The sequence below is a fragment of the Petaurus breviceps genome, unplaced genomic scaffold (assembly GCF_028583685.1).
Source record: "Petaurus breviceps papuanus isolate PSGF00001 unplaced genomic scaffold, PetGlider_PUasm1.0 174, whole genome shotgun sequence".
Taxonomy (NCBI): Eukaryota; Metazoa; Chordata; class Mammalia; order Diprotodontia; family Petauridae; genus Petaurus; species Petaurus breviceps.
In genome coordinates this window covers 23,545,715-23,560,362 of record NW_027185761.1, presented here as the reverse complement: position 1 = coordinate 23,560,362, position 14,648 = coordinate 23,545,715, and the positions used below count along the sequence as shown (strand labels likewise).

The window sequence follows — 14,648 nt, the reverse complement described above, 5'->3', positions numbered from 1 at the left end:
GGAACAAAAAATCTAGAAACTCAAGGGAAAAATGGGAAAAAATAGGAAATGAAGGATATGGCATTATCAGAGCCCCAGACAATATTGTAAGGCATTATACATTAAAACTACTTGGTACTGGTTAAAAAATAATAAAGTAGAACAGACTAGGTAGATAAGAATCAGGAACAAATGAAAATAATAGTGATACAGTTAAAAATATAAATTACTAGTAGAAAGAATTCCTATATAACAACTACCAGGAAAATTGTTAAGTAACATGGAGGAAATTAGGTTTGCCCCAGCACATTACATCATGTACTACAAGAACTTCCAAATGGATGTGCTAAAAAAAAAAAATTTAAAACCCAATCTCATCTGCCTAGTTTTCACCTACTCACCTGGGCAATTCCTCTGGCATTCAACGTGTTTCCCTTTGCTTCAAATGGGATGTCACATCTGACTTGGAAAGTTCAATGCCTACTCATCGGAAATGGGAAAGGATGGGTGACAAAGTGCCACCTTAGCGTTCCATCCTGACCCCTCCTTCTTCAGGGAGAAGTGCCCACACTAGGAAGGACCAGAGAGGAGTAAGAGGCCCTTTGAAGGCCTTTTGTATTATGTTCCTACAAAATACAGGAGGATATGTCACAAAGCAGTTTGGGGCTCAGGAAAACAAAAAGTTTCTTTGGCCCACTCCCTGCCATTCATGTATTTGATTGTATGCATTGAGTATTTAGTGGGAAATCATGGACTTAAAGGAAAAGAAATCTCAGGGGTTGAGGTAGTCAGACAGCGTGGTGTTGTGAGAAGAGTCCTGGATGTGTAGTCATTGTGTTTCAGCTTCCTATTTTGTAAAGACTTGATCTCAAAAATCCTTGTCAGGGTTTGGTCTATGATCTTATGAACCTCAGAAGCAGCATGATCAAGCTGCCAGAAAACAAAGACCTTCACCTGGGAACAGGTAGCAAGTTATATTGTGTCTCTTTGGCCACAACTGGATTGAGACTATCTGGTTCTAAAAGACCAACAGCAGGTGCCACAAACTTGAAAACACATCATAGAATCGACGTAGGAAGGAAGCCAAGCCCCTCCAATAAGGTAACCCTAAGTAATAGGAGGAAGTTGTTCTTGCACAATTTCCTGAAGTTCTCCAGCATCACGTCCCTGTACAGATCCTTCTGAAAAGGGTCCAGGTGATCCCACTCCCCCAAAATGAAGTCCACAGCCACATCCTCAGATGACATCAATTCCTGAAATACTAGACACATTTGTACTTTAACCTGGGACCATTTGCTCCATGGACCTTCAAAAGGAAGTGAATTTGGCAAGGAGAAGTTCTCACAGTAAGCAGAATTCAGATGTTCCAAGTTGCACACTTATTGAGTACCTAGTATATATTTTCAGTATGTGCTAGATTTTCTATCAAGTAACAAATCAATACTATCAGGGCAAATATATGTATATGTATACATACATACATATATACATGCATGCTTATTTCACTTTTTGGTTTACAAAGTACAATCCTCACAACAATATCATGAAGCAGGAATTACAAATATGTATTATCTCTGTTTTTACCAGATAAGAAGCAGAGTCTAAGAAAGGCTAAGTGATAGGAGATTCAAAGTCATTTTTAAATTTCCAGTCTAGATCTATTTCCACTTCCTCATATTGCCTCTTGGTCTGTAGCTGAAATACCCCAATGAAAAACAGTTTAGTCAGATTATTTACTCTGCAATTTCTCAATCACACAATTGATATATTCAGCATGCATAATATAATTAGATTACAGTCCTAACATTAGCCACCACATTCCAAATAGTAATTTCTAATTAAAGACAAATTCAATGATTCTTAATTATGAAACATTTCTATCGTTTAACAAACATTTCCTTAATTACACAATTTCAGATTAATTGAAAAATGCTTACTCTAAGTAGCCCCAAGTGGCACTTTTCCCCTTTGCAATCCCAAACTAATTTGAACACATATTTTAGCCAGACATCAGAAGTTCATAACTAGTGTTTCCCCAAAATTTCTTTTACTTATATATTTTAGCCAAGCACTTTTATTTGATATAATAATAATCACTCACATTTATTACTGAACTTCAAATTACTTTAAAATACACTAACCTAAGGATCTTAGATCTAGAACTAGAAGATAACATACATATCCAAGTCCCTTCAATTCACAGATGAGCAACTGAGGCTACCTGTCCAAGGTCCCACAGGTAATAAGTTGCAAAGCCCAGGTTTCTGACTTCAAATCTTGTACTTTTTCACTGCATTATATACCTTCTCTCATGTGGTCCTCACTGCACCCCACAGTTAGTACTACAGCTATTAAAGAAGAAGAAACAGCCTCAGATATTTTACATGACTTGGTCACATAACTGGCAAATGAATGATAAGTATCTGGACTGGAACCCGGACTTCTCCTACCTCCAAATCTCCCATCCTTTCCAGGAAGGACTCATCCATCTCCCTCATTACACTTGTCTCACAGTAATTAGGCTTGGTGTCTCAATGTTGTCCCTGTCCCTGTTAATCTTGGGTATGGTCCAGCTAGGTTTTACGTTGGCTTCCCTTCCACCTGTTAGTTTAACTCCTATTCTAGCTCAAAGAGAAAAGATTTAGAGGAAGACAAAAATAAGAGTCCCCCACAAGGTTCTATCCATCTATGCACCCAGAACATAGTTTTTGCTTTTCTTCTACCATCTTCCTGTCCCTTTTGGGCTGAAACTCCAGAGACCATGTCTGCATCTCAGAGTGAGTTATCTACTCAGCTTTGGAACTCCATCTTGGGGATGAGCTGCCTGGATGTTGAATAGTATGCAGTAACCTAATTCACTATTTCTAGGCTGCCCTGCATCATGCTAACCACTCCAGAAATTTTGCCATCTGTTTTGTTACCTTGTACCCTTCTGATCTCTCTTCCACATTTTGTTATGGGATAAGGGCTATTGGGAATGCTTGCACTGAAAATACTAATACTACCTCAGATAAGGGCACATTAACTGCTCTATGGCTCCACTTACAATCCCTGTGACTCCCCAGACAAAATTTCCCTATCCTATCCACCACTCCCTCCTATTAGAATGTAGGTTTCTTAAGGGAATGATCTGTCTTGCTTTTGTCTTTGTATTTCCAAGCCTAATATGGTGCTGGGTACACTATAGGCATATAATAAATGCTTTTTCATTCATTGATCTTCCCTTTCTGAATGCAACTAGAATATTGCTTATTCTGAGTAATCTGAGAGCTTAATGTAAGAAAGTGCAAGATTAAACAATAAGAAGTTATCTTGAATTAGAAAGGAAGAAAGTAGAAACCAAAGTCAGCAGTTTGTTCTACCCTGAATCACATTATCTCAGAATTGGAGGCGACTACAAGATTCCAACCCATGAATAACTAAGGATATACATTGCCACTTATTCAATCAACAAACTTTCCTTAAGTAAGCATTCCTCAGGTGCCAACTGAATGCCAATCACTGTTCTAGCTCTGTGTATACAAAGACAAACCAAACAAATATCTCTCCTCTGTCTCTATTGGACAGAAAATATAAACTCCTTAAAGAAGGCTATTATATTTTCATCTTTGTACTCCCAAGGCTTAGCACATATTAGGTGTTTAGTAAATACTTGATGAGTGAATGAACATATTCAACAAATAGTCATCTAGCCTTTGCTTGAAGACTTCTAGTGAGTGAGAACTCACCACCTCCTGAAACATTCCTTTCTCTCTTTAGATAGCACTATTTTTCAGAAAGTGTATCTTTAATATAAAGCCTAAATTAACTTCCCTGCAACTTTCACTCACTGATGCTAGTTCTGCTTTCTGGGGCCAAATAGGGCAAATCCAATCTCTCTTGCAGCTGAAGAGCATCATAGGGAAACACAAGAGGCAGCCAGTTCCTTCCAGGCAAGTCAAATAACCATAAATAACAACCTCACCTGAGACCTCCCAGCTGAAGGGAAGGTCAGAGGGAGCTCATGATTCAATTCAATTGAGCAAAGACCAGTTAAGTGCCTCCCAGTAAAAGGCAGGAAGGTTACAAAGATCACGATATGAAAGTCTCAGTCCTCAAGGAGCTCACATTCCACAGAGACAGAGCACGTGCAAAGACAAATGTAAAAGTGACAGGAGTAATGACGGGATCAGCAAAGGCACCACAGAGGAAGTAACCCCTGAGCGGAGCCTAGAAAGAGGACAAGGATTCAGAGAAGAGAAGCTGGGGCAGCCCAGCAGAGAGCATTCTAGACAAGGAGGCCAGCCTTCACAAATGCACAGAGGCTGGAGATGACTATGCAGTTCAAGAAACAAAGAGTCAACCAGTTAGGCTGGGTGGGATTGGGTGAAGAGGACAGCAGTCAGGTCAGCTGGTTATATTGGGAAAGCCCTTTAATATCAAGCTTTTATCCTACAGGCAATGGGAAGGACATGGGGGTGGAAGAGAGGGTGGGCCCCCCCCGCTGTGGGTAGGGGCCCTAGCATTCCTTGGCAGGCCTAAGGGCCTGCCACACATTTGGTGCTCCATATGGATAACGGGGAGGATAAGGAGTAGGGAGGGAGGGAAGACTGGACCGGGGAAAGTTCCACTTTGGGAAGCAGACCTGGCAGGGGAAAGAGTAAAGGGAGAAGGGCAGAGGGAAGTAATCCTGAGTGAGGGGAGGGGAGGACCGAGGGAAGCTGAGGAAAAGCCCCCAGGAGACTCCCCCGGCTCTTTTTCCCTCCCCCTCCCAAGGGCTCCAGAGCTGACTCAGCCCCCAAACCCTCCCTGGCCGAAGGAACGCCGGGATCGGAGCCCCCGCCCCCTCAGCGCCCAGCTAGAACTCGTTTCCAAGGCAGCCATGCCTGTGGGCTCCTTCAGGAACCTTGGCAGGTTGTGATGGGGACCAGGGCTTCAGGGAAAGGTGGTGTGGAGACCCTCCTGGAAACAGCGGGACCGACTGATCTGAAAAGACCGAAGCCTTGAAGGCATGGTCCCTGCCACTGTATTCTGCCCTGCTGGGTGGCACCGTGGGTAGAGCCCTGGGCGTGGAATCCAGCAAGTTCAAATCCAGCCCCAGACACTTAACAGACTCAGTGGATAATAGCCTAAGGAGTTAACCCAGAGATAGGGTCCTGAAGGATTCATGGGGGCAGCCTAGAAGTCAACCTAGAGATAGGGTACCTAAGGATTCATGGGGGCAGCGGGCCACTATACAAGGGGGAGATAATAGTTGCCTAAGCTGGAACATTTATAGATACTTTAGTGAAGGATTCATAGGAATAGTTTGTTATTGTTCCAAGCTGAGATAGTTGTTGCTGGTCAGAGTTATTGCTCTGAGACTGGGGGGGAGGGGGGGAGTAGGGACGGGAAACAGTAATTTGGAGAGGCAAGGGGGGGGATGGAGTGTGATTTTACAAACTGGCTTTACAGACTGATGTTACAAAGTGGTTTTACAAATTGATTTTACAAACATAGATCCCAAGCACCCCATCATTTCCCCTTTGACTCTCCAAATTCCTGTTTTGGGGCCAGATTCCCTACTGCTTTCCCAAAGTTCTTCACAAGGACATTACTGGTGATGAGACTGCATCGAATCTTATCCTGGTCAAACCCAGGCCAGAACTGATTTCATGTGCTCAGGGTTGGATGGAGACAGAATCTTCTACCTCTATAGCCCCAGACGGGGAGTGGTCTGGTATGGTGGGAGGGTGGTCTGACAGAACAGATATTCCTCTGTCTGGAGACAGAATGGTGGTGGTGGTGGTGGGGTGACTGATAGAAGAGGTATTTCCCCTATCAGGAGGTGGGGTGATGATATCGGCCCCTGTTGAAAAGGCATAAAAACTGGGCACCTAACTCACAAATCGAGACGGTTCTGGCAACTCCCATGCAATGCATGTCACCAGCTTGTGAGAGAAAGAAAAACTTGGATCTGACCTAAATCATTTGTCTCTTTCTTAGAGCAAGCTGTTATTAGGGTCGACATTACCTAGCATTCTTCCTGCAGTCATTTTCTTTGTCCAGGCGACCCACAGGCCTGGAATGACTTCCCACCTCAAATGTACTTCTTGAAAACTTTACCTCCCTTCAAGCCTTAGCTCAAATACTACCTCCTTCAAGAGCCCTTTCCTGATTCCTTCTGTCGTCAGCCTACACCTGCCCCCCCCCCAAAAAAAAAACCACTGTGTATTTATTTTGTATGTATCCAGGATGTAAACTTCTATGCAGCAACAGATTGTCTTAATTTTGTTATAATCCTCAGCACTTGGGAGTCAATTACAGTGGGGCAGTCAAGAGACAACGAGATCCTGAGCTAGGATGGTGGCCTTATGAGATGAAAGGTGTCATATTTGAGAAAAGTTGTGGAGATTAAAAAGTTAAGTTTTGATACAAGATGGAGTGCGTGAGGTGAGTAAAGAGAATGACCTTGAGACTATGAACCTGGTTAGTGGCAGGGTAATGATGCCCTAAAAAGAAAAAAAAAATTGGAAAGGAAGAGGAATAGTTTTGGAGGTGGGGAAAAGATGGGTACTATTTTTGGACCAGGTTGAAATTGAGATGCCTACAGGCTATCCAGCTTGAAATGTCCCACAGGCAGTTACAAATGTATGACTCAAGCTCAGGAGGGAGATTAGGGCTAGATATATAGACCTTGGGAGTAATCTGTCCAGATAAGATAAATCCATGGAAGTTAATCAGGTCACCGAATGAGAGACTATAGAGGGAAAAGAGAAAGATGGTATAGGATAGAACTTTGAAATATATCAAGTCCTCACTCTAGTATTTAAAACTCTCTACAGTCTGTAATATGTTTTTTTCTCCCCCCTACTATTTCTAGTTCAACTGAAATACTTATTAGGCACCTCTTGTATGAAGAGTTCTATGCTAGAGAATGGGAAAAGGGGGCAAGAAACAAGGTCTAATATAGACATTATCCTGCAATCTTAGAGCTTATAATCTTGTGTGGCCATGACAATGCAAATAACTATGATAAGAAATACAGTAATGCCATAGTGGCCTCCATACAAGTCTTTTCTATTCCAAGTCATTTTTTAAACAGCTATTATTCTGACTGCCCCCTCCCCACACACACATACTTTATCATAAACTTAAAATTATTCATTCTTATTGATAGACCATTCTTTTAATTATTAGGCATATATCAATCACGATTATGCAGCAATCCTCTTGACCCAAATATGTGTCAAAAGTAGCTATTTTGAAACAAGGAAACTTCTTTGAAGGTAAATTCACCTCTGATTAGCTAAGTATTAATATGACTATGTATGCATCAGGGCTAGATTGCTAGTTATCCTTATTTTCATTATTTTATATCCCTTTCCCATCCCCCAGTTTGCTTGTGTACATAAGCTATCACTAACTGATTTTTAACAATAATAATAACAGACAAGGCCCCCAAGAAGTCCCCAGCTGAACTTCCTGAATAACAAAAGATTTTGAGCTCATAATTATTAAACCATATATTTAAATCTGATTCAATATATGATTAAGTTCTACTCAGGTTCTGGGTCATGTGAGCAGGAAAAGGACAGACTAGATATTTTCTACAAATCTCCCAACCTTTAAAACCAACCTAAAATAGAAATTATACACCAAAGATAAAGCAACTTCAGTTGTTACTGTGGTCTAGGATACCAAGAATCCAAAAGAGAATTAAAAAAACCCCAAACCAAGGAAGTGATGCTCACTGATCCTGAAGTGACTTAACACACCTCCCACTTTGACACTACATAAGTTTGCAGCAAAACATCTCTATACCTTGGTCTCCTATCCCTCTTCCCAGAGTGTAGAGACCCCAGATTCTGGCTATAGAAGTTTCCTTGGGCTTCAACAGTCAGCTTGGGCAAAGCCCTTCAGGAGCAAAAGTCTTCTGGGGGCTGCAAACAGGAAGCACCAATGCTGCAAAGCTCTGATCTGCTGGTAGTTCTGAAATGCCAGTGCCTGTGCCAGCAGATTCTGAATGCCAGTGCCACTAAGCTCTGACTTGGTGCCAGGCCAAAGGATTAAGGAATAGAGGGAGTAGGACAGGTCACCAGGATGGACACTGTACACATGGAGAGCTACGCAGCACTCCACCAAACCTGAAGGAAGAGCACACTGTTTAAATGGGGCCAGTCCTGACCATCCAGAAATCAGCTGGGACACAAACCTAGGCTGGTGATGTCTGAATTGCCCAGTGTTGGAGGAAGCTGAGACACTTTAAGATCTGATTCCCAAAAAAACTATAACCAAAGAGGAAAGAATCAGAGCTGAGCAATAAGGAAAATAAAGGATGGGTGGGTGGTGGAAGACAAAGTACCAAAGATTCCAGGAAGAAAACTCAAAGAATATAAATAGATAACCTAATAGAAAAAACAGCAACAAAGGGAATATGGCCTACAGACCTAGTAAACAAGTTTACTCATTTATGAATAAATATTTAAAATAAAGGAAAATAATCCAACACTTGATGAGACAGAGGACCCTGTGTAATTTGAGGAGAATATGGAATTACAACATGCTGTCCTGAGTGGTTTAAAAGAGAAATGACAATCATGTGAGTAGAAATTATGTCCTGCATGGCAAAAATAATGAGCAAAATGGAAAAATTTGAATTGCAATGGCATCCCTCAGCAAAGAAATAAATGAAAGAACAATACATTAGGAAAGCAAATATACAGAGGTTAAAAACAACCTAGAAGAAGAGAAGCAAAAAACATGAAAATTAAAAGAAAATATTCTCACTTGAAAGCAAAACATACATATCTCAAAGACAGGATTCATAGAGACAATCTAAGGAACATAGGTCTCTTAGAAGAACATGACAGGATAAAAAAACCTTAACATCATGATGAAGGAAATGATAAAAGAGAGTTGACCAGAATTTCTGAACATAAATGAAAATGAAAATCCAATTGAAAGAAATCACAAATGGATTAATCAGAAAAAAAAAATAACCAAAGCTACCAATTACATGGTTAAATATAACAATTCCATTCAGAAACAACAAGTTCTTCAAACTATCAGGAGAAAGACCTTCAAATACAAAAGAAAGAACATTCAAATAATGCAAGACTACTCCAAAACCATTAGAAAAAGGAGGATGGAATGGAATAATGAATTCTGAAGAGCACTGGAGGTCAGGCTGGAGCCCAGTGCGAACTATCCTGAAAATCGGAGCCTAACCACATAGGACAAAAGATAAACATTCAACAATAAAGAAGATTTTGGAATATTTTTAGGAAAAGAAATAGAAATAGAAAAATAGATTGTTTGCACCTTGAACAACCCAAACAACAGAATTGCAGAAAGAATGAAAAATGCAGACAGCAATAGCAAAAGAGTGACAACAGAAAAATCAATATGAGTTTTCCTTCTAAATGTATACTCGGAGACAAGGGTGAAGGTGGAAATCTGGGAGAGGCAAGAGTAAAGAGGTGGACAGGTGGCACTATGGACAGCACGTGGAAATACCCTACCTGTAGGTAAATGTTTCTTTTGAAGGACAACATTACGACATGGGAAAGGTATGTGGAAAGGGAGCAGGGGGAGAGAGAGGAGCGACTGATGTGCTAGAATCAAATCAGGGGCTAGCTATGAGGGGAAGGTGAACTTTGTGGTATCAGAAAGAGAAGAGCCTACAGAAGAGTGGGAGAGTTGGAGGGGGAAAAGTTTGAAAAAGGGAAGAAAGAATGGGGTAGGAGGGGTTTCCACTGATGAATGCTCCTATGGGTGAAGGGAGATGAGGACTTTACACAAGATGAGGCCTGGGGGCTCGGTACCAGAAAAGTATATTTGTCTTGGAAGGAAGAGAGTTTGACCTCATGGGGACAAGTTGCAACTGGATGAATGGGAGAGCATGGAACCTAGGGAGGAGCTTTCCAGGCAACTGTAGGGAAAAAGACAAGAAGAGGGTATAGATCAGGGAATAGTGGGGAGGGAGGTTCCCTACTGTAGTGCAGTGTCCTCTCTGACATTTGTTGCATTGGTATTGTTTTGAGAATGAGGCACAATGGAAAGGGGAATCCATGAGGTAATACCAACAGGGCAGAGGCTAGAATGGATATATAGGGAAATTTGCTTGGATGAAGAATAAAGAGAACCAGAAAATGAGGGTCTAGAGTAAATAGAAATAGAAGATAGATATTGAAGAGACTAAAAAAAATCTTTTTTGGAAAGGGGTGCAAAAAATGAAATAAAAAACACTAGTGAATAGTCTGGCTAAAGGGGAGGAGAGGAAGATAGAATCTATGTGACTAACCAATAGGAAAAAAGGGGGATAGAAATATATAGCTGGATAAAAGTAGGAGAGAGAAACTAATAAAACCTTAAAGGGAGAAGGATAACAAACGAGAAGAGGGAATCAGGGATAAGGGGAAGGGAACCAGTGGGATCAAGACCACCTTAAAAAAAGGCATAAAACAAAGTAATTGAAGGCGCATAATACTGTATTTACCACAGAAGAGGGAAAAATCATAACTTGAAAGATGTATTTTTTTTGGAGGGAAGAAGGCAGGACAATTAGGGTTAAGTGACTTGCCCAAGGTCACATACTAGTAAGTGTTAAGTGTCTGAGGTCGAATTTGAACTCAGGTCCTTAGGACTCCAGGGCTGGTGCTCTATTCACTGTGACACCTAGCCATGCTGAAAGATATATTCTTAACCAAACAAGAATTAGGGACAATTATAAAGGATAAAATGGATAACTTTGATTACTTGAAACTAAAAAGCTCCTGCACAGACAATGTATCTAGGATAAGGAGCTAAGTGGATGAATGGGGGAAAAATATATGTATTAAATTTCTTTAAAAAAAATTTCTCTGATAAGGGTTTGGTATCTAAGAAAAAAAAATGTGATATCCACACACACACACAAACACATACACACACAATTAATAGCTAGTGATTCCCCAAAAGATAAATGGTCAAAGGATATGAACAAATAGTTCTCAAAAGGACTGCAAAGTATTCACAATCACATGAAAAATTGCTCCAAATCATTAATAATAAGAGAAATGAAAATCAAACCTGATGAGGTATAGGTTCTGGGAACCCCCTTGAGCTCTCGAATCTTCTCACATAAGGCGTTTGCCTGAGGCCATAGGCTTTTCATTGTGGCTCTGCCCAAATCTTTAGCCCTCCTTTGTCTAGCAGTTTTCCACCCTTGATTCTCCCAATACCCAAATCTGTTACAACTTTGAACTGGCCTAGCCCACCCTTGCTGGTGGGCTCCAGGTAGCCTACAGCAACTTCCTACCCTTAATTACTCATATACTGGAGTCTGACCTCATTGATTCATCCTGAAGACCCTCCCCAAATTCCTCCTCTAGACTACCTCTAGATTTCTCCCACAACCTTTCTGTATATAAGACCCCATCTTGTCTCCGTGTGGTGGGAGAGTGCCGTAGAATTTTCTAGGACAGACTTGCTCTGTGTCAGATGATTCTGGCCACTTGCCCAATTCAAGCATCATAGATACTAAGGCTCCTTAAGAGTCTACCCAATATGGCGAACTTTTAATAAACTTTGCTTTTCTTTGGCTGAGAGAAGACTTGAGTAGAATTCATTCAGCAGGACCTGGCATGTTGGTATTTTGGGGTCTTGTGCACCCCTAACCCTATCCTCATTATTTTATGGTGACCCTCTTCAAAACCCAATTTTAAGCTTTTGTCTCCTTATGTAAAAGAAGGAAGAGGAGGGGGAGGGATACGTGAGTCATGGTAATGTGAGCTCCTTGAGAGCAGGGACTATTCTCTGCCCTTCTTTGTATCCCCAGACCTTAGCACATTGCCTGGCACATAGTAAGTTCTTACTTGTTTCCTGAGGAACCTGTATGTGGGCCAAGAAGCAATAGAACTGAACACAGAACAACTGATTGGTTTAAGATCAGAAAAAGAGTATGACAAGACTGCATATTGTCACTTTATTTAACTTATATGCAGAGTACCTCATTCAAAATGCTAGGCTGGACGAATCAAAAACCAGAATTAAGGTTGCCAGAAGAAATGTCAACAATCTCAGTTATGCAGATGATACCACTCGGAAGGCAGAAAGTGAAGAGGAATTAAGAAGTCTTGATGGTGAAAGGGGAGTGTGTAAAAACTGGCTTGAAGCTTAATATTAAAAAAAAAAAAACAACCTAAGATCTTGGCAACTGGTTCCATCACTTCCTGGCAAGTAGAGGAAGAAGAAATGGAGGTAGTGTCAGATTTTATATTCTTGGACTCAGAGATCAATGCAGAAGACACTTGCTCCTTGGAAAGAAAGCTATGACAAAACTGGAAAGCGTGCTAGAAAGCAGAGATATTATACCTTACTGACAACCATCAGTAGTTAAAACTATGGTTTTCCTAGCAGCAAGGTAATACTATGAGTGTTGTACTATAAGGAAAGCTGAGCTCAGCAGAATTAACTCTCAAATTGTGGTGTGGGAGGACTTTTGAGAGTCCCCTAAATAGCAAGGGGATCAAATCAGTCAATACTTAAATTCAGACTATTCACTGGAAGACCAAACACTGAAGCTGAAGCTTAAATACGTTGGCCACATAATAAGCAGGACTCGTTGATGAAAGCTAAAGGACTAGGGGAAGGGAGAGGATAAGTTGGGTATATAGTGTAATGGAAGTAAGGAACATGAGCTTGGACAGACTTCAGGAACAGTAGAAGACAGAAGGTCCTGGAATGCAATGGTTCATGGGGTCACAAAGTGACCGGATTGGACTAGATGCAGAAATAGGAGTCACCTTCAAGGAAAAGCTAATTAAACGAAGGAAGAGGTACATCCAACCCCTTCATTTTACAGATGAGGCCGCTGAGGCCCAGACAAGTCAAGTGACTTTGCCGCTGTGACACAGGTAGAAATTGTGGCCGGCTCCAGGATTCGACTCCAGGATCTGACTCCCAACCTACTAAACTTGTCTTTTATCACCATGAACCTCAGAGGGAGGACTGGAAACAGAGCAGCCGAAATAGCCGCTCTACCTGGCAGGTACAAGTTTGGTACATTTCATTCGGAGGTTAGTCTCTCTTGATTGGCTCTTCCCTGTTTGACCACGCCCACCTTCCATGAAGCCCTACCCACTGCCCTCCCCCTTTTTCCCTTGCTTTTCTCCTCCGCGTCTGCTTTTCCCATGGAGCATGCGCACTCTCCATACAGCGTAGGCCCCTCCTCCAGGGGGCGGGATGAATAGACGTCATCAGGGAGCGCAGGGAAGAGGCGCTGCGGTAAGCTAGTCGCCGGCCGGCTACTTCCTGGGGTTTCCGAGGGAGAGTCGGGGGTCGCCGAGGTGTCTGTGACCATGACAGTTAGAGACCCAAGGGCAGCTTTTGTGCCTGGGCTCCCAGGTGCAGAGGGCAGCGCTGGGGTCCGGGTCGTGAGTGTGTCCGGAGCCCTCGGCCGCGGCTCGTCCCGCGTTCTCGCGGGCGGGGGGGACGGAGCTGCGACTGCCTGGCCCCCGGCCCGACCCGCTACCTCCTGAGCCACCGGACCCGGCCCTGGCCGAGCCAGCCCCAGGAGCTCAGGGGCCCAGAGTGGGCAGCGCCCTCGGAGTTAGTCTGGTACAGCTCCTCTCATTGTACAGCGGGGGAAACTGAGGTTCAGAGGGGCCCTCGGGCGCCCAGCCCCCGTCGCTCTCCGTGGCCCCGTGATCGGCTTTAAAAGTTTTTTTTCTCCCACCGTAGAATTCGAACCCCGGAATTTCCCTAACATTCATGCAGCCCTCCTGTGAGCTGTGCAGGGAGCTGGGGGAGACAACAGCAAGGGGGGCATTCACAGACTGGAGCCGTGTTAGGCAGGGCTTGGTGCGAGGTTGGTCCCAGGAGTCCCCCGAACTTTGGCGAAGCTGCCACAGTCCGAGCCTTTGTTTGGGCTTTCCTTCGGAAAGCGGGGAGAGGGGGCACGCGTGCCCGGGGATGAGTTGTTGGACTCCGAATGTGGGTCAAGCCTCCCTTTTTTGGGTGGGTCTCTCTTTAAGGGCAGTCTGAAAGAGTAGCAAACAAATGTTCCCTTCCCTGTAACCTCATCCTTGCATTCCAAGTATATGCAGAATAATTTCAAGAGGGACAGGGCACTAACCATACCCTGGATGGATACCGAGAGAGGCAGAATTAAGGAGGGAGTTTATTCTAGCCATGAGGGGGCCACCCGTACAAAAGTGGAAGTTTGCATATGGAGAAACAGCCAGTCGGAAAGTTTGGTTATGTGAAGTAGTATGAAATAATTCCAGAAAAATAGGTGGTGGGGCAAGATTTTGGAAGGCTTTTTCAATGCCAGGTTGAGGATTTTGTGTTTTATGGTTTTCTGTAGGTTAGAGGCTGCCCCATAGTAGGTGCTTCGTAAATTCTTATTTATTAATTTGACATGGTCAGATCTGTATTTTAGGAGTCAGTTTTACAGCTATGTGGAGGGTAGGCTTGAGGGGGGACAACTGGAAATAGGAATGCCAAGGAGTCTTTTTACAATGGTTCAGAGAGATGATGTCCATGTGAGCTAGGGAAGAGGTTGTACCATGAATGGATAGAAAGGAGAGATGTGGAGGTAGAATCAACATCATCTAGCCACTAATTAGATGTGGGGGAGAAAAGAGTGTCTTACCAGAGTTGTGAATCTGGATGACTGGAACCAACTTAGTGAGTGCCGTAATAGATACAAAGGAATGGTGGAATGG

General features: G+C 42.7%; 1 protein-coding gene across 2 annotated transcripts in view; it reads left to right on the top strand.

Annotated features, from left to right (window-relative positions):
* The first annotated feature begins 13,134 nt into the window (after nucleotides 1-13,134).
* Nucleotides 13,135-14,648, top strand: part of ATG7 (autophagy related 7) — a 274,684-nt gene continuing 273,170 nt past the window's right edge. For both annotated transcript variants that reach the window (XM_069083930.1, XM_069083933.1), the window contains exon 1: nucleotides 13,135-13,206. The gene's annotated coding sequence lies outside the window, so the exon portion shown is untranslated. The remainder of the gene's footprint in view (nucleotides 13,207-14,648) is intronic.